The 26285-nt window shown below is 43.2% G+C and overlaps 1 long non-coding RNA gene across 3 annotated transcripts; it reads left to right on the top strand.

Annotated features, from left to right (window-relative positions):
• The first annotated feature begins 18588 nt into the window (after positions 1 to 18588).
• Positions 18589 to 23419, top strand: LOC311266586. Of its 3 annotated transcripts, none has more exons than XR_014623736.1 (3): positions 18589 to 18621; positions 20678 to 20743; positions 23130 to 23419. It is a non-coding gene; the product is annotated as an uncharacterized lncRNA (long non-coding RNA). The 3 variants fall into 3 exon arrangements; XR_014623737.1 differs by lacking the exon at positions 18589 to 18621 and adding an exon at positions 19298 to 19386 and having other exon boundaries at positions 22978 to 23419; XR_014623738.1 differs by lacking the exon at positions 18589 to 18621 and adding an exon at positions 19298 to 19386.
• The last annotated feature ends 2866 nt before the right edge of the window (positions 23420 to 26285 follow it).

The raw sequence follows: 26285 nt of genomic DNA on the forward strand, positions 1-26285 counted from the left end.
ATACTCTCGATCGGGGGGCCTTCGGGCCAAATGTGCAGAATCTGCCGGCATCTCTGCTCGGCGGCTGTCAGGGAGGATCTGTTCGCATGTTTGTCACCAGACATTTGTGCGATGGTAGTGAGACATGTTTCAGGCTCAGGGGACACAGAGAAGGATTTAATGTAACACTTTAGAAATGAGAACTTGATTTATTTCAGTCGTGTTGCTGTTAGGCTGAGCGTGGAGGGCTCTGGTGTATTACGGGTCCTAAAGGTACAGAACAAAATATAACACAATCTGAATTGAAATAGAAAATCTCCTAGACACACAGCTTCTGGCTCGCTGGGATGATTTACTGTACTTTAAACACAGATTGACTGACTGCAAGCCAGGTTAAAAAGGCTGTAAGGGTTTTAGGTTTGGTGCACCTAAAGATGTGTAGAAATAGCTGTACGTATTTTATAACCCTGTGACAACAACCTGATGAAAGTCCACATAAAGTCTTTAATTCAGAGAATGAGCAGCAGAGCCCTCTTCTTTTGTTTTCTCCTAATACGGACACTTCCTGAAAACACGTTTGTCTGTAACCTGCTATTTATCCACTGGAACTTGAGGTAAAGATTCATCCTCTGGGTAACATGAGTTATTGTAACTTTCTTTCCAATTTATTAAATAGAATATATGGAGATATTTTAGTTCGAGCCAACGAAACGAACCATCCCAGGTGACTCAAAATGGTAGAATCCAAAAATCTAATAATAAAGTCCAAGAATAAATTTTGCTGATGCTATCGTACTGACTTTTATTTCTCTAATACTCAACTTTTTTATTACTTGCTGCCCCAAAATTCATCAATCAATCATGGGGTATGAACTTTTTTGTGAACGGTGCCACTGTCCTTGAGTGACCAGGCCCTAACTCTGAAGCTGAATAAAGCTTTATCCAGTTAAAAGTACAATCCATGCATTAATGCATATTGAATATACGATGGCCATCACTGGCGAAGGTGTTGCCAGCTGTTGCGAGTGGCGGGCAGGTATCTGTATTTAAGAAGAAACGACAGCACTCAGCTTAGATCATCTATATATTAAAGCCACTGAATGACTACCTGCAGGAGTCCTTCCTAAAATGATCACATAGCATTATGGAAATGAACTATTTAATTTCATAAAGTGCCATTTAGCTGTAATGAAAGAGTCTGAATTAATGTGAGAGATGAAGAGCTGCAGTCCAAAATGGGACTGCCACCATCTGAGAGAGTGACACCAACTTATTACAGAATGATTGACAGCGTGGATGTAAAGCTAATTATGGCACTTTATCAAAGGATAGTATTTAATGTCTGAAAGCTTCAGTCTGTGGGTTGTAGAGTAGGAGCACGTTAAAGAACGAAGCCTTTCATTTTTTAGATGAGTTGGATGAAAATCGAAACTGTTGGCAAAAAAACTGTAGGTACAGTACTGGAAGAAAACTAACTAAATATACTATACTATACTATAAACTATGTAATATAATGGAGAGTGGCAGGGAAGACGTATTTTTGTAAACTAACCCTGAAGGTAGCATCGCCCTGGTTCCCTCGACAATAAGCTGATGAGATTTTTCTATTGGATTTTGCTCTGTGGCAAACACAAGTTTATGGTAGTTGCAGATTTTGATCAAAATCCTCACATATGAACTCTTTATCATTTTGAAGTGGTAATGCAGTTGCTAGAGGTTAAACGATCTACGTTGTGGTTGCGTGTCTTTGACCAGAATAATTCCTATGACATTGTACCAGAGACACGTAACTATAAACGGATCAGTCGACGAGTCAGACAGAATTAGAATAGTTTGCAACTAAAGTTCAGTTCAGCGTGATGACGTTTAATATTCCCAACAACCTCTGGAGTAACATTTAGTCACTTATTGGTATCCGCCTTTTTTGAGACGTGTAAAAGCTTTTAACCACAGACCTTATTTAAAAATACATCCATTGACTTCCAGACAAGGGAACTGGGAGGACAAAATGCAAAACCCACCTCCAGGTTTTCGGACTCCTTCCCACAGTTTACCAACACCATCTAAACCAATGAAGAGGCTGATTGCCAGTGAGTCCCAAGATAACATATATCCCCGTTTCCAAAAAACACCATGACCATTGTGACGTTCTAGCGACGCCTGAACCAACCTTCAGTGTACGCTTGCAGTTTGGTTAACAAATCTACTTGGTTTGCTTCAGGAAACATCTTGATTTGGCTTTAAATAGCTACATTACTTATATAACATCAGTTACGAACGTACCGACGTTACATACGTAACTTAACGTATGTGACACAAATAGCTGCCTCCTGTGCTTGTTTCACTCAACCATCCATCCTCGACCTCCTCCCAGTGCAGCCTTGTTGCTCTTTACACTACTTCTCCTGAGTTCCTCCTTTGCTGCCGTAATAATCACTACGGCCACTAGAGGTCGCCTCCGACAAGAAACGTAAATATAAGTCATAATCAGCTGCCTTCACAGGCGACCTGTGGCTGTTTTTGCTGTATTTGCAGCAGGTTTCTTCATGCCCTCTTTATGTTGTCAAAGTGGTGAAGATACATTTTCTTTATCTTGAGTTTTATGTATTAGCATTTTCTTTGTATTTCAAGTTGCAGGGGGTTGAGCTTCCTGTGCCACCACAATATGTGTATAATAATAATAATACACATGTAATATGTAATAAACATTTGATTGTGATTTTGAGTTCCTCCTGCTCCCAGTAAAAGGACTTGGTACCAGTCTATGTGCCACATATGAGAAATAAACATGGATTTGACGACCAGACTTCATGTCTCCATGCTGTACATCACACTACATGCAGTGACTCAGCCAACAGGTCAGTCGTGTTCCCATGCAGACGTGAACACAGTGCTGAGGAAATGTGCATTTGTGAGCATTTTTAGCCTCCTCTTGGAGCAAGTGAAGCATGAGGGCATTCCTAAAATATTCAGTGTTTCCCATGATCTCCCTCATGTTTCCCCGGTCTCCCTCGTTCTTGCGTAATCTTACATAATATGTTGAATATTTAAAGCGGGTTTAGCTCAAGTGCCTGTTTGTCGCTGAAGGAACGAGGACGGTAGTTGGATTCACTCGAGAGGGCGATGGAAAAATACAAGGAGAGACGGCTGTTGGACGTAATTAAAGGATGTGTACTCCCGTCTTTGAGGAAGCACCCGAACACAAACGCTCCTGAAACCTGCCTGCTGATGAAATATAACTGAAATGTTTGACAGCTGTGATCGTGTTCACATGAAGCGAACTCCACCCACGCAGAGTCACACATGTAAATTCATGATGTTCAGTTTATTCCAGCTGTTATTTTGTAATCAGGTGTATCCTTGTGTACCAATCTCTGTTGTTACTACATTTCCCAGAATCCCTTTGGACGGCCTGTAGAGAACTCTCGACTTCCATCCAGCTCTTGGTTTCAGAAGCAAGCTGAGAAAGAGACGGAGATCATGAGATGAATGAAAAGAGATGATTGGCAAATACAAATTATTGTTGGATTTTCTAAATTTCTGATGGTCCTCGAACAAATAATGTGCGATTCTATTATTACATTAATATTCTTCTATGATGCAAAAATGTGTCAACTTTCTTTAATTACCTATTGTCTGACATTTTATATACCGAATAATTAATCAATAAATCAAGAATCTCTGAGAGTTGGATGCAGCTCGATGTCACCCTGCTTACGCTGCAGCCCTGCGTTCAACTCTGGTCTATTTCTGGAGCTGCTGGTGCAGATATGAGTCTTTTGTTGTTGCCTTCTTTCAGGCACAGATTTCTTCCTGTATGATAAAAAAAGCCCTATTTGTTGTCTTCAGTGTGTCTGTGGGTGTCTTTCCCTTAAAACATCCATGTCGTCGTCCATAAAGAAGGAAGTTTTACATCATAATCAAAATGTCTTTAACGTCACCCGGTCGTTGGCTGATCACTTTCTAATATGTGCAAATGTAATGAACGCAATAAATGCAGTAGAAGAAAAAATGTCAAACCTCCTTTTATTTTTTAATCAGGGTGGATAATAAGATGCTAATGGTCCCTGACAAATTAAGCACCTTTAGTTTAACAACAATAAACTGAGCATTATTGTAAAATTAAGAGATTTTCAAGGTTTCTTTTTTTAATCACGTTCACTTTTTTAGTCTCCACAACTCAACAGACATAAAAATGAATAAATCTTTATTTAACTGAATGCATAAACACATTTATTGAATCAGGAGGGATATATGAGGATGATTTTAACAAACTGCATCAAACCAGAAAATCAAAAGAACTGAAAAAACTGACACGTGACAGCAGGAGGGCGACAGCAGAAGTGTCTAAACCACAGAATTAATGATCACTTTAATTACTCCCGCGAGCTCGTTGTGAAGAGGAGTCACCGCTAACTGCCCACGACAAAGAGCCCGGCACACACTGCTGCTGAAACAAGAAGCAGGGGGGCTGGAAATAACTCCAGTTACCTGCTTTGATGTCCAACACAACAACAACCCCATTGAGAAATCAGTCGAAAAAACTCCCATGAAGAACCCGAGCGTCGGCCCACCGCCTCGCTGAGACGCCTCATTGGTCCGGGAGCTTCCTGCATCATCGTGATTGGCTGTGGAGGCGGCCACGGTGCAGACTCTCGCCTAGCAACAGGCACAAGTGCAGCCACTGCAGAGCACCCCCACCCCCCCCCCACCCCTGCATCCGTGTGGGGGAGCAGCTGATAGATCGAGCATGTGGAGACACAGAGAGAGAGAGAGAGGAACATAGGATGGCATCTGAACACGAGCACACAAATACATAATCACAGGGCTGAATATGCATGCAGTGTGAAGCTTCACACACACACACACACACACACACACACACACAGATACAGTAAGTACATCTTGTACTGTCTTGTTTAACCCTTACATAACCAGGCTCACGATGGCAGCGTCTGCCTGGAGGAGCAGCTGGAGGGACATTAAACACACAACACTTCACCCACAGTTTCCTCTCCTGAATTAAACCTTCATGTACGTCTCGTTTTATGAAGCAACGACACTTTGAAATGTAACTTTCAATCAAAATAACAAGGAAACGTTCATATCGATGTCCAAACAAAATGTTCAGAACGTGTCAGAATATTTAGTTGTTTTTTTACATATCTTCTCATGCAAAGTCGAGAATAATTAATGTTTTTTATGGTTATGTGAACAGAAACACCTGTGAAAGCACTTTGTTGAGGTTAGGGAAGTGGTCTTAAAGCATCAAATCCAGTGCTTCCAGCTCCAAGTGCTCCAGGTTGGTTGGACTTTTTCAATATTCAACCAAAACCACCTGATAATCAGACGGATGTGATGTATCTGCCACAGATACGTTCAAACTGGATGTTTCTTTTACGTAACATAACTTACAAACAAATCACTCGACTCTTGGTCACAAACAGGATGCAAAGCCCGGTCTCTGGAGGAAAAGTCCAGGAGCTGACCCATCTAACCGACCCAACTACCCCCAGCTCTGACTTTTCTTGCTATTGCACGTCAAGAATTGACGCTAAAAGTGTAACGACGTGTCAAACTAAGATGGATCGAGCCACTAAGCAGGCTGCTGTATTTGGACGTATGTCGATTTAAAATAACAACCCGTGCAGCTCGTTCATCTTATCTGCACTTGTCGTCATTATTGTGGACATTTCTCTGCCTTTATTTTAAACGGATGTGAAGTCATTTAGGGCCTGAACATAACCAAGGTGTGAGCTTGACTTGCTAAATCACACGTTGCCAGTTTTGTCTTCAACAGATGAAGAAAGAGCAAAAGGCCATGGGGAAAGAGCTCTGCAGAACCAGTCTGATCTCTGTTGGTTCTGTTATCCGTCTGTTGTTGCATGTACATTTTCTTTCATCCTTCAAGATGGAGAGGAGAGATTTTAAAGCAGCTCATCAAATGGCGCTGGAGAACGAGCTGCGAGTTTCGTCTAAGCTGTCGTTTTTTTCACAGCCCACGAACCCGTTGTCCTCTCGCTGCTTTCCAAATTTAGATATCACAAGTTTGGCAGACGATTACAAAGACTGGCAGGTCTGATGAAGAGGAGGGAGAATGAAGGAGAGAGATCAGGGTGAAAGCATTTATTATTATTTCAAACACAGGTATCTGACTGCTCCGTGTCTCAGTGTTCATTGAGTGCTCTGTAAAATGCAGGGAGGCTGCAGTAAACTGACTCACGCTGACAAATGGCCCATCATCCGGACGTACTGTAGTGTTAATGAACACGGAGGGAGACGCTCATTACTGGACTGCTTTTCCAATTTCCTCTCACTTATCACAGGCTGGGTTGGGTTTTGGTTCCACAAACATTTCTCAGAGGCAGAAATATTCTTATTGGCAGACTCAAACTCATTTCAGGGAGATTTTACAGGTTTTTCGATGATTTATTCGACTGCAACGAGCTCAGTCTCCGCTGCAGTTTAATGGAAATACTGCGGTAATGATTTTGTTGTGCACTGATGTTCTGGATCACTAAGATTAGACTCAGTCGCAGACAGATGTCGTCTGTGATCGGTGTCTCTCGTCCAGGGTCTTTGCTGAAATATTTCCATACACCTCTCCAGGCTTTTTCCTCCACAGGTGAGGATCCATTACGGTTTTTAGAGGAAAGAGGACCAATCTTACAACACTGTGACTGAACTCTAATGTCTGTAAGTGCAGTAGGACAGAACATTTGTAAGCGTGACGCCACTGAATATTTTTTAACGAGACATCAGGACATTTCCAGCCGTGTTTTTGGCAACCAAGCCAAATATTATTGACAAGAAGTTGGAACATATCCAGCCATGTTTGTGGTGACAAAACCATGACTTTTAAGCCTAATCTCCTTCTCTTCCCGTCCCTAACCAAGTGGTTCTGTTGCCTAAACCCCACCAGACCATAAACACAGCGTTGTCTCAAACACGACACTGAAAACTGAACCTAAATGTCCCGCTGAGAGCTGAAGGAGGTGGACCCAAATGCAGGAGGGAGCAGGCCGGCAGATCGGTTGCAGAAAGTTTATTCAAAATAAAACACAGGAACGGGATAAATGAACAGACGGATCAGGCAAAACAACAGATGACTCAACAAAGAACTTAAATACAAACTATATACGTGTGTAGGATTTAAGTAGATCTATCAGCAGAAACAAATTATGTTTTTATTAATGTGTAATCACCCCTCAAACTAAGACTTGTTGCATTTTTGTTGCCCTTTATTCCCCACACTCTAAATAATTCTGGGCTGTTTCACTTGAAAGTCTACGTTCAGTTGCTGAGTTAATTAAATTAGGTTAAATAGTTTGTTTCTTTTTTTGTGAAACACAATTTCAAGTTAACTTGAAAATACATTAACTTCAGTTAACTTCAGATATTAAGATCAACATCAGAGACAGTGACAATCATCACAATTAAATTTGATTTCCTCTCATTTGAAGAGTCAATTCTTCATTTCACACTAGAAACAGCATCTTCAAGCTGTTAAAAGGTCTCAGGAGAGTTTCTCAGACAATGCATGCTGGGAAATCTGCCAATATGCTGATCATCTTTCTTTAGAAACGTATTTCTATGAAGTTGATTGTATATTACATTCATCCAACTCATCATTTAAAGTCTTTTAAAAGTTGAAAGACGTTTATAAGTTCAGAAGTGGTCTGGAAATAAAATGATGCAGAGTTAATTAGAAAAAATAAGTTGATTCCACTAAATTCAGAGGGAGTGAGTCCTCGTTGCACCGCCGTGTTTCTACTGCAACTAAAAACAGACAAACCAAAGTTGTTTTGTTTTTTATACTTTGTGTGTTCAGCAGCCACTGCAGGGGAGGGGGTCAGACGAGGAGTGTTCAGTTGGTTGTAATCTGTAACCACAGCTAGATGACATTAAATCCTACACACTGAACCTTTAAGACATTTGTATGGTACTTTAAAAATAAATGTTGAGCTTCAGAGGCAAAAAACGGACGATTTCCATTTTACCAGTTTATCTACAGACGGTTAATACAGCTTGTCCTCGAGGGTCTGTACCCAAGATGGGGGTCACGTGTCCAGGGAACCGGTCCAAGTCTTTCTGAACCCACGAGCCTATTTTCATGTTTGAAGCCAGAAGCCTTTAAGCTCATCAGAAATGGTCCCTACACTGGTCTGCTCCATATTCAGACTCTGAACTGAATAATTAAAACATTTCATTTTCCGAGGTACAACAAATGTGCAGGGATTTGTCACGGCGCTGCTGCAGACTGGTCAATAAAGCAAAAGAGCTAGCACAGCATTGATACACACAGCACACCAGGATGAAATCCAATACAGCAATATATACACATCATTTGATTTAGCTGCAGATACACAGCGTCTGTACCTGCATACAAAATAACTGTGCGCAGTCCAAATGATGCTGCCCGCAGTCCTCAGGCTGACGCTAAATGACGGTAATAATATTACTTCTGCAGCCAGTATGAGATCTCATTCATCACTGCCATTTGCACCGGGATGCTTTTCCTCGAGGGAGGTGAGAGAACGGCGGAGCGTTCAGAGTCTTCACCTCTTTAACATCTCAGCCAACTCACTCTGTCTTTGCTAAATGCCTCCAGCACACCAGCAGCTTTCAGCTCAGCAGGCTGGAGCACCAATGAAGATAACAACAATATGAAGAGTGACTCGATCCATAATCTTTTTTCATATATTAGGTCACAGAAACACCACCCAGTCTCCTAGAAACACGTTATTTATTACCTGCTTTCTTTGTCAGTTAATTATACTAACTTTCAGGTTCATACTTTTATTTTGAAAATGCTTTAATGTTCAAAAAACACATAATTATACTGTCCAGTGCTTCAGCAGCTCTATTCACCCTCTGTTGAATGGCGCTATTTCACTGCCTGTCTCTTTAAGAGTCTCAGTCTGTTCTGATTGGTCAGCTCTTACAGGTCCGAGCAGGCACCGCCCACCTTTACGGGACCTTTACGCTTTGGAAGAAATGAAATTGCTGCATTAAGTTCACTTTTTTTTCCAAACAGATACAGATGATCAACATTTTGACCAAATGAACGACAATAAATGAGGCCTCTCTCAGTCTGTGTTATTTTCTGTGTTCCCGACTACAAAAAAGTGTTCGTGTCGTCCCGTTCTTCGAGTCTGGACTCCTGGGATCACCTTACCAAGTCTGAACTTCAGTCATGGTCCAGTGAGTGATTCTGGAGAAAGATTGTGTTGCTCGCTCCACCTTTAACTCTAATTTACCTGTTTTGACAAATCTTGGCTCAAGTTTTCCTGTAGCTTGCTGATGATCACCCCTCTTGTAGTTTTGCTTTTCCCGTCTCTTCAGACAGTGAGACCCAACCTCAGCATCCTCGTAGCTCTTCATCACTTAGCTTCACTTCTCTATTTAGTGTGTGAAGTATTTCTGCTACATGGCCCCGCTAACAGAAACAGAAGTATAGAAACGTATTATTTAGGAGACAGCCTTCATCGTGGTGAGTGAGTCTGATTTAAAAATCCTGAGCACAAACTTGTCAGTAAACCTGCAGAGAATAAAGAAAAAGCTCAACTGTCTTCATTCAGTCACCGAGTGCAACAAGTGCTCCTGCAGCAGCGAGTCTCAAACTGCAGGAGGCTGTGACACGTTCGCTCCGTCAGAGCAGCTCGTCAGCTGAGCCTCCTCCAGCTCCCTCCGTCTTTTTTTATCCACCTCTCCATCCTGCTCAGTGTGGGGTCCGTGCATCCGTCAGGCGCTGTGTGGGAAACAGAAGGACTGGAGCTTTGTGATTGCTGTAATTTTCATCTCAACCCCCCCTCCACCCTTCATCCTCCACCCTCCACCCTCCACCCTTCATCCTCCACCCTCCACCCTTCATCCTCCACCCTTCATCCTCCACCCTCCACATCTCTTGTCCGCGGCCACCTGCCTTTTCTTTTTTTTCTTTACAGCTGCAGATGCCGCTTGCCTCTCAGTGGAGTCAACGGTTTTCATTGGCTAGCTAGATCGTCATGGCAACCGCATACTTGGTAATTTGGACCTCTCAGAGACGACGCAGCAAAGCCTCTGAGTCATACTTGTTCGATGTATATATATATATATATATATATATATATATGTGTGTGTGTATATATATATATGTATAATATATGTTTACATGCTGAATGCTTTGTGACACTTAAAACCTAGTAAGTAAAGACAAGCGGATTTATATAAATATAAACTGAAGTAACTGACCCTTCCTGTCAGAATTGACTTGATTTCTCACCAGATTAAAATGTTGCATTTTACATTTCTGTTAACCGCAGAACTTTGTACATACGTGTCGACATTTAAAGGATGTGAGTCACATTTCATGTGTACGAGCTGACTCTCGTGTTGGGAGGCGGAGAGGATGCTGGTGGTGCCGAGCCACAGAGCGCTGTTGATGTTGGTAAGGGTTTGGAAAAGATGATGATTTGGCTTAAAATACCTGGTTTTGTCGCCACAGACAAAATTTTACCAAGAGGTGTTTTGTCTGTAAACCTGACCAGACCATAAGCGGTTCCTGTGTGGACCTCCCTCCCTCCTCTGTTGGTCTCCTGTCCGAGCCGGGCCTAACAATACAGAAATGTGTTTTCACCTTTCAGACATTGTCATCTGCTCTCATTGGCTAAAGAGGTGGAAGCACACCTGCTCAACACAAAAAAAAAAAAACGCCTCGGAGTCTCGACCCACATTTCAATGTGAGAATATAGTTATCATCACTGTCGCACAGAAACAGACACACACGGTTTGAGATAATAAATTTGGCACGTCTTTGTGTTGTGTTTCTCCTTCTTATTTGCAATGGTCTGATCTCCAGGGATCTTTTGCTTTTGATGTTTCCCAGCAAACATAAAAACAAGTATTGAATTCACAGAATCATGGCGAGGTGACAAAGTAGGAGTTTCACTGGATGTCATTAATCTGGCAGCTGCTGTTGTCGTGATGAGCTCGGCTTGTGACTGGAAAATTCGAGGGACACTTGAGGACAAGGTGAAATGAGAAACAGGCAAAACTAACAGTGAAAAAAGTTTGTCTCTGGCGTTCACAGAGGAACAGAAACATGTTTAACTATAGCAGCTTTGTTGGGTGCAAATATCCTGCGTGACACTTTGTCTGGAAATCCCTGAAATCGTGCTCCACGTGCAGAACAAGCCAAACTCAGATCCAGCTGTTAATGCGGCCATGTATCAGTCTCAATTACTGACTTAACGACGGCTCCATGAGGTTTAAAGTTGTGTTTATGTAAATGTGCTTACTCTCACACATGGCAGGAGTTTACAGGCGAAACATTTAAGATTGCAGTTAATGCTGTTTTTTCTGCTCCGGCAGCTTTAGTTGGCGCTCTGCACACAGTCTCCCCGCTGAGGACGGCCATCACAACATTTTTAGAAACGAGCGAGCGAGCGAGAGAGAGAGAGAGAGAGAGAGAGAGAAAGCATTCATTTTTGGCTCGTTCGCCTCAACAAGCTTCAATTTGTCTCCCACTTAGAGAGCGATCGACTCGCTCAGCCCTTCGCCCCTGAGACCTGCGAGCTGTTTGTATTAGAAAATGGGGTTCTGCTAAACGGCACTCAGCGGCGTGTGTGAGGTCCTCGGCTGGATGACCAGTGCAGCTACACACAACGCTGAGACGTTACTGATGACAGAAACATGAACAATGGTGCGGTCGGTGGGGTTAATTCATGCGAGGAGGTTAACGATGATTCGTGTATAGATTTACACACATTTGGCACAAATAGAGAGATTTGGCTGATCTGTTAAAGAGGTGAAGATTTACAGAACGCTCATTTACAGACTGAAATATTTTGGTGTCATTGCCAAGAGCGGTGGTTTCCTTCATGAAGGGGAAGTAATAAATCTGCACATTGTTTCTGCGTCCCTGAGGTCCAAACTGTTGAACTTTGACAGACCACGAACCAACATGAACCATCTTCACCTTTGAAAGAAAGTAGAGGAAGCTGCGACATCAAATTTTATATAACTCGGGACAGCAGTCAATGGAGTCAGCTATTCTGTCGACCCGACCTCATCAGGTCCCAACAAAGTTCTGGGTTTGTCTGGGGATAAAACTGTTGGTTCCCTGTCTCGTGCTGCAGGCATGATTGTATGCTACTCTGTACTGGTGATCAAAGACGAGGTGGTATCTTTGGGCGGCTGCATGTTGAAGTGTCCTTGGGCAAGACCCTGAACCCCTGATGTGCTGGTTGGCACCGTACATGGACCGCCATCAATGTATGAATTACTGTTAATCACTTTGGACAAAAGCGTCTGCTAAATGTAAATGTATGGTGTCCGGGCACAAACTACATGTGTACTGTGTGTATTTCTACGAGATGTAGGATGCTGGCCACGTCTGTACGAAGTAACTATGGTCTAATTACACATGTTGCCTGTTTTTTAAATGGACCTTGGTATCAGGTTTTGGCCCTTTTAGAACAGAAGATCCAGTCTGACTTGAGGAGACGAGCTGGAAAAGGGTTCAGAGCTTCAGCTATCTGTTGTCACCCCCCGAAGCTGCTCTGCTAGTGCGGCTAAAAACACACAAGAAGACAGATACTGAGAAAATCTCTGTTTGTGGGGCGGGGGGGCTGTTCAGAGGCACACTTGTCACATTGTGTTAGGTGTGTGTGAGACAGCGGCTGTGTGTGTGTGTGTGTGTGTGTGTGTGTGCAGGGGGTGATGTGAGGCTGTTCCTTCGATGTGGGTTGATCCCCCGACAAGCCAAACACCATCATCCCACCATCAGCACCCCCACCCACAGCCTAGTCTAGCAGCTTGTCCTTCCCCAGGGCCCCGTGTCTGCCATGTCAATCCAAGTCTGAGTCGGTACACACTGGATCATAGTCACACACACACACACACACACACACACACACACACACATTAACCGTGTATACAAATATTCAGATGATCACTCACTGTGGCTGCGTTGAATCGTACAAATAATAACAGAAGTGGTTCGACTGACGAGACAAAAAGCTCAGAGAGATCGATGACTCATCGAGCTGGTGATCATGTTTGTGATCCGTCGCACTACTAAGAGGTATAGATCATCATTTTGGGGAAATACTTGCCTTTTTACAGAGTGAGACGAGAAGACTGATGTCATCTGCGTATAAGGAGCTGGACTAATTAGCCTAGCTTGGCCTAAAGACTGAAAACAGCAGGAAACAGCCAGTCCGGCTCCGTCCAGAGTGATTAATACACAAACCTAAACCTCTCACTAAATGTCTCAGTTGTTTAATCCTCACACAACAAATGTAATGGCTGGAACTTTTTCCTCAATAATCCAACTGGTTACCCATCAACTGCCCCAGCTCCTCCAGTGTGGGCTGTCAGATACAGTTTTGGTCTCTGTATAGGCACGACTGCACCAAACCTGGCAACCCCACTGTGACGACCCACACACAGTCACAGCACCAACTGTTGTTTGTCAAGAAATAGTTCCAGCATTTGGTCAGTGAATTATATGAGTTAGAGATATGTCAGATTTCTGCATCAACATGTCCAAAACCAACTTAGTTTACTGAAGGTTCCCTCCAGGAGAGAGTCAGGGAGACGAGACCAAACATGGTGAGAATAAAACTTTAAAAACATTATTATTAACAAATAACATTGTACGTGAACGGGCTCTTCAGTGTTCATTGCCCCAAACAGCTCGATTATATTGTTTAAATTCAGGCCAACCTCTGACTGATGAGTCTGATTTACTATTTTACGTAACTATCCTTAATCACTGTCACCCCAGAGAAAAGGGTGCGGGTAATGGGTATGGATGAATGGAGATGTAATGAAATAAAATGAAATAAAAAATTGATCAGAAAAAAATAAATAAATAAAAATAAATCATGTTGGGATCATGTAACTACACTGGCTGCATGAGATACGCCTCTTGTTTTTACATTTTACATCTTTTCATATTTTTTATTAATTTTTATTAATTTTTATATGTAAATATTAGCATTTTAGCTCAATAGCTCAATTTCCAAAGGCAACGGACGAACACACATCTGGACACACAGGACTCTGACGTACGTGGGGGGGCGAGGGCCCGTTCATCACTGCTTGCAGTTTTAATTTAGTTTGGTTTCCATCCAAATGTGCCTGAAATTTTACCTGAATTTCAAGACAATCGGTCCAATTTTTTACGAATGCTTGTTTCCACTCACGACTGTTAATGGATTAGCTGAGGAACAAGAAGAAGTTGGTGCCAGTTCTCAAGTCGGCCGAGGTTATCGCAGAAGAAGAGGATGCAACAAGATAAACTAATTGAATGAGCGTCAAGTCAAACCTCACAAGGTGAAAATCGATTTAGAAAACACAGTATGGCGTTTCTGTTCGACCGTTACAGTCGTCTCATCGCTGCACACAGACGAACAACAGCACAGACTCAAACATCAGCTCTGTTTAGTGGAGCTGAGGCTTCAGTGAGTGTTTAAGTCACATTCATGTCAGTCATGATTTATTCACCGAGTCCGTTTCCATTGCACTTTGTTGCGTTTTGCTTTTATCGATCCATCAACGAGGCGCAAGTCTGCAAAACCTGAACTTCAGAGTCGGTGAAGTAAGAGTTATTTTCAGTCGGCCTCATTGCAGGAGGCACAAAGATTACAGCATCTTCTCACTTTTGTTCATTATATTTTCATGGGTGTAATGGTTGCTAAGCAACAACAGCAGTACTTCTGTGTCTGAGAGAAACTGCAGACAGGCTGAGTGGGTTTTGATTAAAAAAGAATAAATCTTTGATCTTCTCTCGCTGCGCTCGGTGAAAACACAGGACTCTTAGTTTGTATGCAAAATTGGGTTTTATTAGTGGACGAGAACTTTTTCTGCTGCTTCAAAGTTCAGCTAAAAATAGCGGCTGCTCGTGTCACCGTGTTGGAGGAGCGACAGCGGAGCTGACAGACTGAGCTTTCATTTTACAAACAAATTCTGCTGTTATTTTCCTCGTCTACAGCAAATAAATAAGTGAGCTTCCTCTTTGACATCAACGTCTCTAGAGCCAAATGAATAAAAGGCGAATCCGACACTTTCTTTGGTGGTTGTTTGCCTCCGTGCATCAGTCTCGTTGCTCTTGATGCAGAGCTGTGGTGTTTGATAACGACCTGATCAATTTTTGCAGATTATGATGTCACTGTGAATCCAACCTCAAATGTCATAACTTCATCATTTTATCCTGTTAGACATTTGTATGTCAAATCTTATCGTATGATTTCTTGAGTTATGGACAAAAACAGTTTTGTGAGACGACCTTGACACCAAATCCTCATCAGTTCATCCCGAAGTCCACGGGAACATTTGTACCAACTGATCGGACGGTCGGACAAATGGACCACCTGAAAACATAATGCCTCCGGCCACAGAGGCATAAAATGATATCAAATATACAAAGTACATGTAAAATCATGCCAACATGTTCTCACTTCTCGACTCATCAAATACAGCAGCTCTACCTACTCCTGTAGCGCCAGTTTTAGCAATCAAGTCAAGTTAGCTATAAATCTTTATATACGGTTTAGACCTTTAACACACAGTTCACATATTATTATGTTTTATGACCTTCGGGTTGTTATTGAAGTTGTCAAACGGTTGCGGTTTGGTTAGTTAAGGAAATACTTAAATGAGCCATGTTCAGTCTGACTGTCCACCCCGTCCTCCTCCCTGTGAGGACCTTGTCGCTCTTTACGCCACTTTACCCGACTTCCTCCTTTGCTGCCGTTATAATTACTATGTCCACTAAAGGGTTTGTGCCCAACAAGAAACGTAAATATGGGTTGTACTAAACTGCTGGACTATATCGGTCCAGTCAACATACATGTACGGCTGTCTTTCTGATGAGGACGGGGCCATATCACCTACCAAAATGTCCAGTATGAATTAAAAAAAGGTGTTTTACATCATTTAAGCGTTAAGTCATTCCACTGTAAAGTCAGCTCTCATAAAGGTTTCAGCAGACTCACACAGGAATCTATCCACAGTTGTCCGTGGCCCTACAATCGACTGATGAAGGTCAGAAATGCAGAGCCGAGTCTGACAAGTTGTCGAAAGTCCTAAAATGGTTTTTAAATGTTGGTGGTAAAATCAATCATCTGTCCAGCACTGTAGGTTTTCTGGTGTTTGACGTCTGAACAGCCTCACATGCTGCTGTAGATTTTTATTGGACTCTTATTTATATTCTCCGCTTGCTGTCTGCTGTGCTGACCCACTTCCATCCTCACAGATCAATAAAGTTCATTTTATTGTATCTTATCTTAGATCTGAGAGTATCAGCCGCGCTGGGAGTGCTGTGTGTTTAAGTGGAGTGAATCGATGACGGCTAAGTGGAGTCTGATTTGTATTGTAAAGACATGTTGGACAGATCAGACAAGCAGAACCTGTTTCCTCAAATGCTATTAAGAGGTTTAAGCTTTGTCCGTGTTGATATCAGCTGACCAAGGTATTTTTCTGACTCTGTTTCACTGGGTGAACTTCAGACTGTCACAGCTGCAGTATTTCACTGTGCAGCAGCAGCTGGATGCTGAAATGTACATTTGTGTAAACAAAAGAAAAAGCAGTGAAGACAATTAGCTGATATCTTTGTCTTCATAGCATCTTGGAATAGTCAAACAAACGTCCATGAAAACAAAGAAAGAAAGTGAGAAAAAAAATCCTGGATCCAAACCAAAAATTATCTATTCCTGGCCAAGACCCATCCTCCATCCAAGATCTGTGGAAATCTGTTCAGTAGTTTTTGTGTAATCCAGCTGACAAACCAACCGTAAATACAAAACCTCCTCGGCTGAGGTAACAAGGTCAGGGAACAGACGTCACGATATTTGCTGGAATGGAAGAGATACTTGATCCTGAAATGATCACTGACGATGAGGACGTGCCCGGCGAAGCAGGCTGGCCAGCTGTGGAGGAGATTCAGGTGCAGATCCAGACCTCCTGGAGGAATAAACACCTGGAGTCTCATCAGATTCTGCTCTGATCCGGAGACGTTTACCGACGGGAGCAGAGCTCAGAGTTACTTTGTAACTTGTGGGATTAAACAGTGGATTTATCTTCACTCCTGTTTATCAGCCTGACTGCAGCAGTGATCCGGAGGTGACCTCCATCGTCAGGTGTTTCTGTTCTGTAATGTTGACTGCTGACTGGAGCTGGAGGGGAAATGGACTTTACTTCATGAACGTAACGTTACAGAGAGGAGACAGAGAACCAGAACCAGAACCAGAGTCTCTGCTGAGTGCGGACTTCACTCTGACCCTCTGTGTGTGGTGACTCAGAGACGAGGTGATGTTTTAAAGTCTCGTTCTCCAGCTTCCTTCATCGCTCCGACTCCACTGGAAGTTTTAGCAACAGGCGACCAAACGTCATTGGAGACATTTGGGATAATGTTAATACACAACTCACCATAAATATATAACAAAGGCCAAGTCAGTTTTAGACATTTGAATGCAGAAATGTTTAATGTTGGAACCAGATCATGGTCATGTTTACTCGACTGTTTAACATCCATCCCGTCTCAGTAAGTGGCCGCAGAAAGTCCAAACATTCGTGAAGCTCGAGCAGAGAACACTTTCAGATCATCCAAATATTGTATAATTACATTTTCTGTCCATTGACCAAACAATTCATTAACTAATCAATCAGTCCGAACGCATCATTTCCTCCCAATCTCATTTAATGTGCCTCTTCTGTTGCCGTACACTGTTTTCAGATGTCCCCGTCGAGCAGGAGGCATCTGATGAATTATTTCCCGCTTTACAGAAAGTCTGCCTGTCCTTTGAATCATCCGGCCCTCACTCTCCTGAATTATAGATAGTTAAGCTCAGTGATTACAGCAGATTGCCGTACAATTGCCTGCGTCAGTCAACCGGAGCGCTATCGACTGTCCTAGATTCAAAATTCTCCCTCGAGTGTCTCTCCTGGGATGGAGGGTGCTACTCGCCTCCGACTGCTTCTGTTTAAGAGGTTTATAGGCTGAGAAGTGCCAGAAATTCATAGAGAGTGGAACTATTTTCAGCGCTTTTCAAGTCGGCTGGTGCGATGATAGACTGGTGGGACTGTTGTCACGGGATCTTAAGTGGAGGTTATTTTTGGCATGAAATTAACAAGGCTGCTGTGTTGTTTTTGTCAGTCGGAGGCGGAGGAGAAGTAGGAACAGAGAAAAGTCGTTTCAGGTAAAAACCTCTTACAGTAAAAGTTTCTAATCTTCCTGCACAGGACGACAACGGAAAGTTGATCCATTTATTTCCACTGTGAAATAAACGGATCTGCACACGTCTATCACTACACGATAGATTACAAGTCATTAATCAGCAAGTGACCGATGGATGATTCAAATGAATGATGCATCCTTCTCGTTTCCAAACGCATCTCTTCAGTCCTTCCCTCTGGCAGCGATGGCAAAATAAAGTGTGTCTCACTGTTGAAGAGGACAGAAGTTTGAAATGTGGAAAATATGACTGCGTTACTTCACTGAATGTAACTGTAGGTGTGTCTGCATCCAATCTGCTGTATCACTCATCCCTTAATTCATTACAGGTGTGTGACAGCAGAGAAGCAACATCAGTCATTAAAATAAAAAATGTGGCTGAATCCATCAAACTGAACCCGACCAACACAGCGCTCCCACAGGTTTGTGTTGCTCCTCTCCTCCTGCTAATCACAGCCTGGGACTGGGTGAGATGGAGCTGTATGCATTTCAAAGGGAGTATATCATGAGCCAGAGCTGCGGATAGATAGTGAATCGTTAAAATGTGGAATCAAACATTGATGAAGGAGCCCGTTAATAATTCAGAGGCAGTGTAGAGATCAGTGGGTGAGCAGGAGTTAAAAGAGCGACTGGAGATCACACATGAGGGGTTTGTTAGACAGGAAGCACTGATGAAGCCTCGGCTCAGTGTGTGTGTGTGTGTGTGTGTGTGTGTGTGTGTGTGTGTGTGTGTGTGTGTGTGTGTGTGTGTGTGTGTGTGTGTGTGTGTGTGTGTGTGTGCTGCAGATGCACATGGCTTTGCTTTCATTCATTTTAAAATCACAACTGTTTTTTGGAGGTTGTGCAGAATTTTTCAGAAACTAAAATTTCAATAATTATTTCTGATTTTCAGTATCAGCTGCCATAATAACTTCAACATCCATGGACTGCTGTGTGAATAAGACAACTTCATATACAAGACACGTAATCCCTTTTTCATTCCCACATACTGTGATCGGTCAAGAACAACTGAAGCTTTTGTCCGTAAGCAGAGAAGATGGACTCAAATGCAGGAGACGGCAGGCAGGAAGATCAGTGGATGAAGTTTATTCAGCAAAATAAAGGAAGAGGCAAACACAACAGACGACTCGACAAAGACTGGAATCGATACAAATCTAAACTAACGAGGGACTGAGGTGGAGAAACAGGTGAGGTGACTGAGGTGGACAATCACCGGGAACAGAGCTGAGCTAACGAGGGAGATGCAGTGCAGGTGTGGAGGAAAGAACAGGAGGGGAAGAAAGACGCCAGGAAAACACAGGAGAGACAAAGAAAGTGAAAAATAACAGAGAGAGGTTTATAAAACAGAAGTAGATGCATGCACAGAACTAAAGCTCACGTCTGTTCGGATGGAGAAACACGTACTTTATGAAAGAGGTGGATATCAGGTTTGTAGGATATGTGTAAAAATCACGGGAGCAGCGTGACGGCAGTTTGAAAAGAAAGTGGAAATGGGAGCTGTGTCATTGCGTTGATGCACGACTGCATGTGAGCGGTAATCTATGATTATCATCTGCCATGTAAACAGCTCAGTGGGAATATTGTCTTTTTTGGCGTAAAGGTAAAAAATAGTGCGCAACAAACCGCTTTGGTTGAGATGTTTTAATAAAAATCAGTCACTTTATTTGTAAAGCGCCAATTCACAACAAAAGTCCTCTCATGACACTTTACAACCTGAGCAGGTCTACAACCTGAGCAACACCTGGTGACGTGAGAGAAAAACTGCCTTTAACAGGAAGAAACCTGGAGCAGAACCGGACTCACTGCTGGGCCATCGTCCGCCTCGACTACACAAAACACACTTTGATATTTGTGCACATAAATTTTAACCCATTTTACAAGAAAAAAGTGGAGAATCGGCTCACGTACATGGATCTTAGCTATTACGTTACAGAGAGAAGGATGTCGAGCTAACGTTAGCTGTGTCGTCATGTGGACACTCAGTTCAGTGTAATGAATGATAATAGTCCATAGTCACAAACATCTGCATGATTTAAAGCAATTAAAATGAATAGAGACATGATTAGAGGAAGTAGAGGACATCAGGCATCAGCGTGGTGTGTGTGTGTGTGTGTGTGTGTGTGTGTGTGTGTGTGTGTGTGTGTGTGTGTGTGTGTGTGTGTGTGTGTGTGTGTGTGTGTGTGTGTGTGTGTGTGTGTGTGTGTGTGCGCGTGCGTGCACCGCAGAGCTTCAGCTGTGGCTACACTATCCATTCAGATCCTTTACAGGATTTAATGCTGGATTTACCACCTCGTATACAGAATAATTGAGTTTGCAGGCTGATACAGAATATTAAATGTGAACTCTGGACGCTCCCAGCCTGCGAGGAAGGACGTGAACTCTGAATGATCGAATCTCTTCATCGGTCTGAAACGACGTCACCGCTCGGAGAATTTATCCTCGTCTGTTAAAAACTTGGATTTGTCTTTTTGTCTGCAGGAGAATTAGAAAGGAAGGACGTGTTCTCAAACAAGATAATGAGCTGGGATGAAGAGTGAGGAAAAGGTAACATGGCTGCTTTAAAATTACATTTCTGATCATGAACAGGTGAGACTGCAACATCGTCTCCTGCTGTCTCTCTCTGCTGGTGTTATTGATGATTTCCCCGTCACTCAGCTTTCATCCTCACCAAGATTTATTTTTTAATCCACTCTTTTCTAACCCATGAAGCTCTGAATGACTGCAGCAGGTTTACTGAACACTCATTACACAGAGCAACATTTAAGTTTTCAAAAGTGTTAGTGACCCCAAACTCTGGACAAGAGGCTAAAATGTTGAGCACGTGTCTAACCAGCTGTCTTCTTCACGTATGTGGATATTTTTGAAAAAGTCTGATGTGCACAACTTCAGTATGAGGAGAAATCAAAGCTTGACACACCTGCTCACCTACTTATGGTGGCTGAGCTGATTGGACAGTGGCTGTGTGGGGGAGGAGTTTAAGTTTGTTCACCTGCTGACCCACCTGCATTTAGAGCCGTCTGCTGTCGCCAGTTTGATTTACAGATGAGGAAATGTTGGTGTTTGACCTGTTTCTTTTTTCTGTGGTCCCTGTGTTCAATCTGCAGTTAAATCCACAGCTCTTATTTTGTTTTAGAGCAGTTGAATCACAAACATTTACAAAAATAGTTTAACAAAAGAAAACCCAAGACGAATGTTTCATTATTATTTTTTTAATGAAAGAGTCATAAAACAGACAAACACTGAAGATGGTGGCAGACTATCAGGGAAGAAACTGAATATCTGAGCAAACATATCAGATTTACATTTGTATGTTGAGCTCTGTTTGCTCCTTTCTACCACAATGGAAGCGACTTACGACCAAATGATGAGTGTGAACTGAAGTGTGCATGATGTCCTGCAGGTTGTTTTCTCATTCACCGTCCTCTGTTGATGGTGCGTCCTTGATTACAGCGGTTCCTCTGGAAACTGTTGGAAACTGAGGTGGGTGTCGCTGGATACCAACGAGGTTCCCACAATCAAAGTTAATGTGGAGAAGAGGGGCGACAGTCATCAGATCTCGAGCCAACTGATCACCTGGAAGATTTTGGAGTGACATGTTTCATCATCAAAACACTGAATGAGTGATTATCTCTGAAGAAATCTCTTCATCCTTCGACTGTTCGGGCAGACTGCTGTTTGGACTCTGACAGAACCTCGTCCTTCCTGCTGTTCCTCTGCTGACAAACAAACCTCATCACACACACTATCCTGAGTGCAGACTGAGGGAAGTGGTTTAATGTAGCTTCTTCTTTTTGTTTCATTTTCCCGGTTTGTCTCTTCTCTTTTGTCCTCGCTGACCCATTTGAGCACTTTCAGGTACAGCCGCGGACCCAGCGAGACTCGACGATGGGGCTCCGGGGCTTGTTGCCTAGCAACAGGCAGCAAGCCGGGCTTGTGTGGCGCTGGTGGTTTTATGTAACAGTGGGTTTGATGGTTGAATGTAGGGCGCTCAGTCTCTTGGGGGGGGAGTGTAGGGACGTTTGTGTCAGCGACCATGACCCCCTCCCAACCCTCACCCTCCCCCCCCCTCCCCCCCCCCACCATCTCCATGCATGGAGAGTAAACAGAAAGGGCACCCAGCGTGAATAACAAGCCCATCTCTCTCTCTCTCTCTGAATATTTGAGGTGAAGTGGATTCATTTTTCATATTCTTCATATTAAAAGCTATTTAAGGATCCATCCTGTCCAGCCCCTGGAGTGCAGAGTGTTATAGAGGTTAGGAAAAGATCATGTTTAGGCTTAAAATGTCTGGTTCTGTTGCCAAAAACACGACGGCAGAAAGTCACAGTGTCCAGTTAAAAATATCCCGTGGCCTCAGGCTGATGAACGTTGAGACAGACCTGAACAGTGGTCACTGGCTGTGAGGTGATGTCACACAAATGTTGATGTATGTTTGACGCGTGATGACGATAAAGCTTTCAGTGTTTGAATGTTTTTGTCAGTCGCTGCATGTAGTTTTTATGCTTCTGTTTAATCAAGGTTGTGAGTCGACTTCTGGTTTTGCACACATTTATGAGTTGTGTATTTGCTCGTTGGCACATTGACATCCTTTTTATGCATGCATGTGTTTATCTGTAACAGCGTGTGTCTAGTTATGCATGCGTGTGTGTGTTTGTGCACTGTTTTCTGTGTGTGTGTGTGTGTGTGTGTGTGTGTGTGTGTGTGTGTGTGTGTGTGTGTGTGTGTGTGTGTGTGTGTGTGTGTGTGTGTGTGCGCGCGCTTCTCCCTCCGCCTGTTAGTCCAGATGGCGGTGGACTCTTTGTGGTCAACTCAGGAGCATCACCGGCGGGAAGGAGGCGGTTGCCATGGTGAAAGGGACGTCTGATTCATATTCAAACAGCTTCAGAAAACTGTTCACTCGACTCGAGTGTTTCTGTGTTCTCACCTCCAGATGCAGGACGCGGCTCTGATCTGAACTGTCACGTGCTTCACACAGACGTTTGTTCAACCGGGGCCCAAAAACAGCATCGAGGCGCCGGCCCCCCATCGTCCAATCATCTCCCTGATACACAGTTCAATCAGGAAACGAGCCGACTGAACCTCCTCTTCATTGTTTTGTCTTTTTGGTTTAAAAGCGGCGGTGGAGCTGAATGGAGACTTTTTTTTAATAGCTGTGAATAAACGCTCGTCTCTGGGTTCAACTTGGTTGCTTCATTTGATCCAGACAAAAGGCTCGGGAGCTCTGAGGTAATAATCTGAGCTCAGCTGCGATGCCACAGGCTCTCTGCTGCGTGTGTGTGTGTGTGTGTGTGTGTGTGTGTGTGTGTGTGTGTGTGTGTGTGTGTGTGACACAGAGGAGGAAACAGGGGAGTGTGTCAGTGTTTTACATTACAACAGCACAAGCCTGGTCACAGCTCGGTGAGGCTGTTGTTACTCACCAGACAACAGAAATGTGGATCTATGAACAGAATTCGTCCGTGATGTCGTCTCAGTCCGACTCGTTCTGCGACTCAATATGTTTGTCCTGAGGTAAAGGTCACGCTGTTCAAAAGGTTTATTCATGGAGGCCATTTTAAAAAGCAGCAGCAGTGTTATCACACACACAGACACACACACACACACACACACACACACACACACACACACACAGTATGTTTCAGCTGCTGGTTTACTGCCCCCACTGTTCAGGTGCTGAATTGCATCTTGTAGAAATGTATTAATCATTTTTTAAGACATGCACGACCAACAGGGTCAGACCACAAGAGCAATGCATCGCAGTAATATATTACTTTAAACAGTAACAGAGTAATACAACGTGTTTCTGACAGGGTTTGTGGTGATATCATTACAGTCACTAAGACCAAGTTAAGACCCATCAGGTCGCTTTCAAAGAGGGACGATGTAACTGTTGCAGTCAGTATTAACATGTTATGTGGTTAGAGTCTCCATGATTCAGCTGTTCAGGTCATTTAATAGAAACCAGAAGAACAGATAAAATAATTCATTCAGATTGGATTGATGGTTATATCTCTGATTCATGTCCCCGTCAGAGGCTGAAAAAAGGTTCACACCTCAGTCTTTATCAATCATTAATAATCATGGAGGAAGCAACTGATAATAAAAGGATCCACAGATCATCATTCGTATTAGTTTCAGTCCATATGAACCACGGCACTGCGTTCAACTCTGTCTGCTCTTTTGTAACTTTTAGCAGAACAGCAACAAATGAAATCATGAACATTATGATGTCTTGTTCATGTGGAGCGTCGCTGTTCTTCTCTCTGCAGTCTGCTGAGTATCAGTTGGGTATTTTAACCAGCCGAGAGGAAAAAGCTGTTTGAAAAAAAGCTGGATTTGGCAGTGTTGTGTTTGTGGTCAGTCGGGTCGGCGGGCCTCTGGGAGCAGAAATGAAGCGAGCTCGGCCTCATCTTCGACCTCCGACCCCCGACCCCCTGAGGCCAGCGCTGCCCGGATAATAAAACCCATTAGACCCTGGCGGGTTGTTGTGGTCTGCTCCTGCACGCCTCGCGTTCATTCTGCTTCATCAGCCGCTGTTTCAACGTGACTGACAGCTCCTTTTTAAAATATAATGCTCAGGGATGTCGAGGATAAACGGCATCGAAAGAAAGTTTGTTATTGAAGAATACTAATTCATGTCATTATATTTATTAAATTAAAAAATACAGTTTATTTAATTCTCATCGCTTCTGCTTTTTATTCAACTCACTCACTCCTTGAGTGTCTTTTTAGAAAAATAAACATTCAACCTAAAATACAGATGAAAGAGCGACACAGAACATTTTTAATGATCTTTTAAGAAGCCAGAAATATTCTTGACTTCTTTGCATGATTTTCTTCTTTTTTACTCATTTGCCGACAGCCCCGACTGATAAATGTGTCACCTCTGGACACTTTGGGATCTGAATCTGAAGGTTTGTTCATTTGTAGCTGGAACCTGAGTGGAAATAACAGAAAATCAATAAAAAAAAGCTAAAATATCTCAAAAGTTGAACCTTTCATGAAGCTTAAAACAACCTGAAAGAGATGAGATGCTGATAGAAACATCCAGATTTCTCCTGAGGGATGAAGAGTGGGGGCTACATAACTCACCAGCCACCTCTCCCACCATATCTCCAAGAAATTACATTTATATACTAATTTGTGGTGCTAATTACAGTTTGACGGGACACGTACAGTAATTGCTGAGTGTAGGAAGCTCAACATTTAAGCACCACATGTCTGAGGGAGCTGGTCCGGCTGCAGGGTGGGCGTCAACAAGCACAGAAATGACTGCAGGCCAGCGTCCACATCTGGAGTTACACATGTGGTTCAGGCAACAAAAGCCCTTTGGTCCAGGTGAGGGGAAGCATCGTGGTTCTGTTAGTCCAGTACCCACACAGGCTGACCCGCTCAGTCCAAGCTGGACTCTGTGCTGTTGAACAGTACGTAATATTAGCTGGCTCACTAAGTCATTCAGCTTGTGTTGGTGCACTCTCTTGATGTTTGGCTGTGTAAAGTCATCAACCCGCTAGTTTTTGATCACAGGACAAGTCCGCCCACGTGGACAGAGTTCAGCGTGTCACAGCAGACGTATCTGTCTCTGGTTCAGCTCGCCGTGAGTCCAGCAAACAAACTGTTACAGAAACCTGAGATTTGAATTCACGACAGTTGTGTTGCACTCAGAAAATGTTTCTTTAAAGTCATTTAACTGGTTAATACTCGGTGCGTTCTCAGAATGTGGACGTGTGCGCTCTGATCCCATGATTACATGTGTCGCAGCTGTTTAGGTGGAGAAGCTGCAGCCTCGTCGCTCTCATTGGTCCGTGCAGTTTGGCGACATCATGTAATCGCAGCGCAGCTCCAGCCAGCTTCAACCTGAGCTGAGATCTAATTATCCACGAGAGGAAACACCTGTGGGGCTGCAGCAGGAGGAAGGAAAATGGCCTCTTATCGTGCAGCAGCTACATCTGATCCTGTTCTGGATTAAACTCGTCACCTGTTGAGCAGCTTTGTGAAAAACACTGATCTCGTGTTTTTTTGATGGTTTGGATTTATTTTTAAAATGGTGAGGCTGCGTGAAGCAGAATTATTCTCTCAGCTCTGAAAT

This window comes from Pagrus pagrus (assembly GCF_965226575.1).
Source record: "Pagrus pagrus genome assembly, chromosome: 12".
Taxonomy (NCBI): domain Eukaryota; kingdom Metazoa; phylum Chordata; class Actinopteri; order Spariformes; family Sparidae; genus Pagrus; species Pagrus pagrus.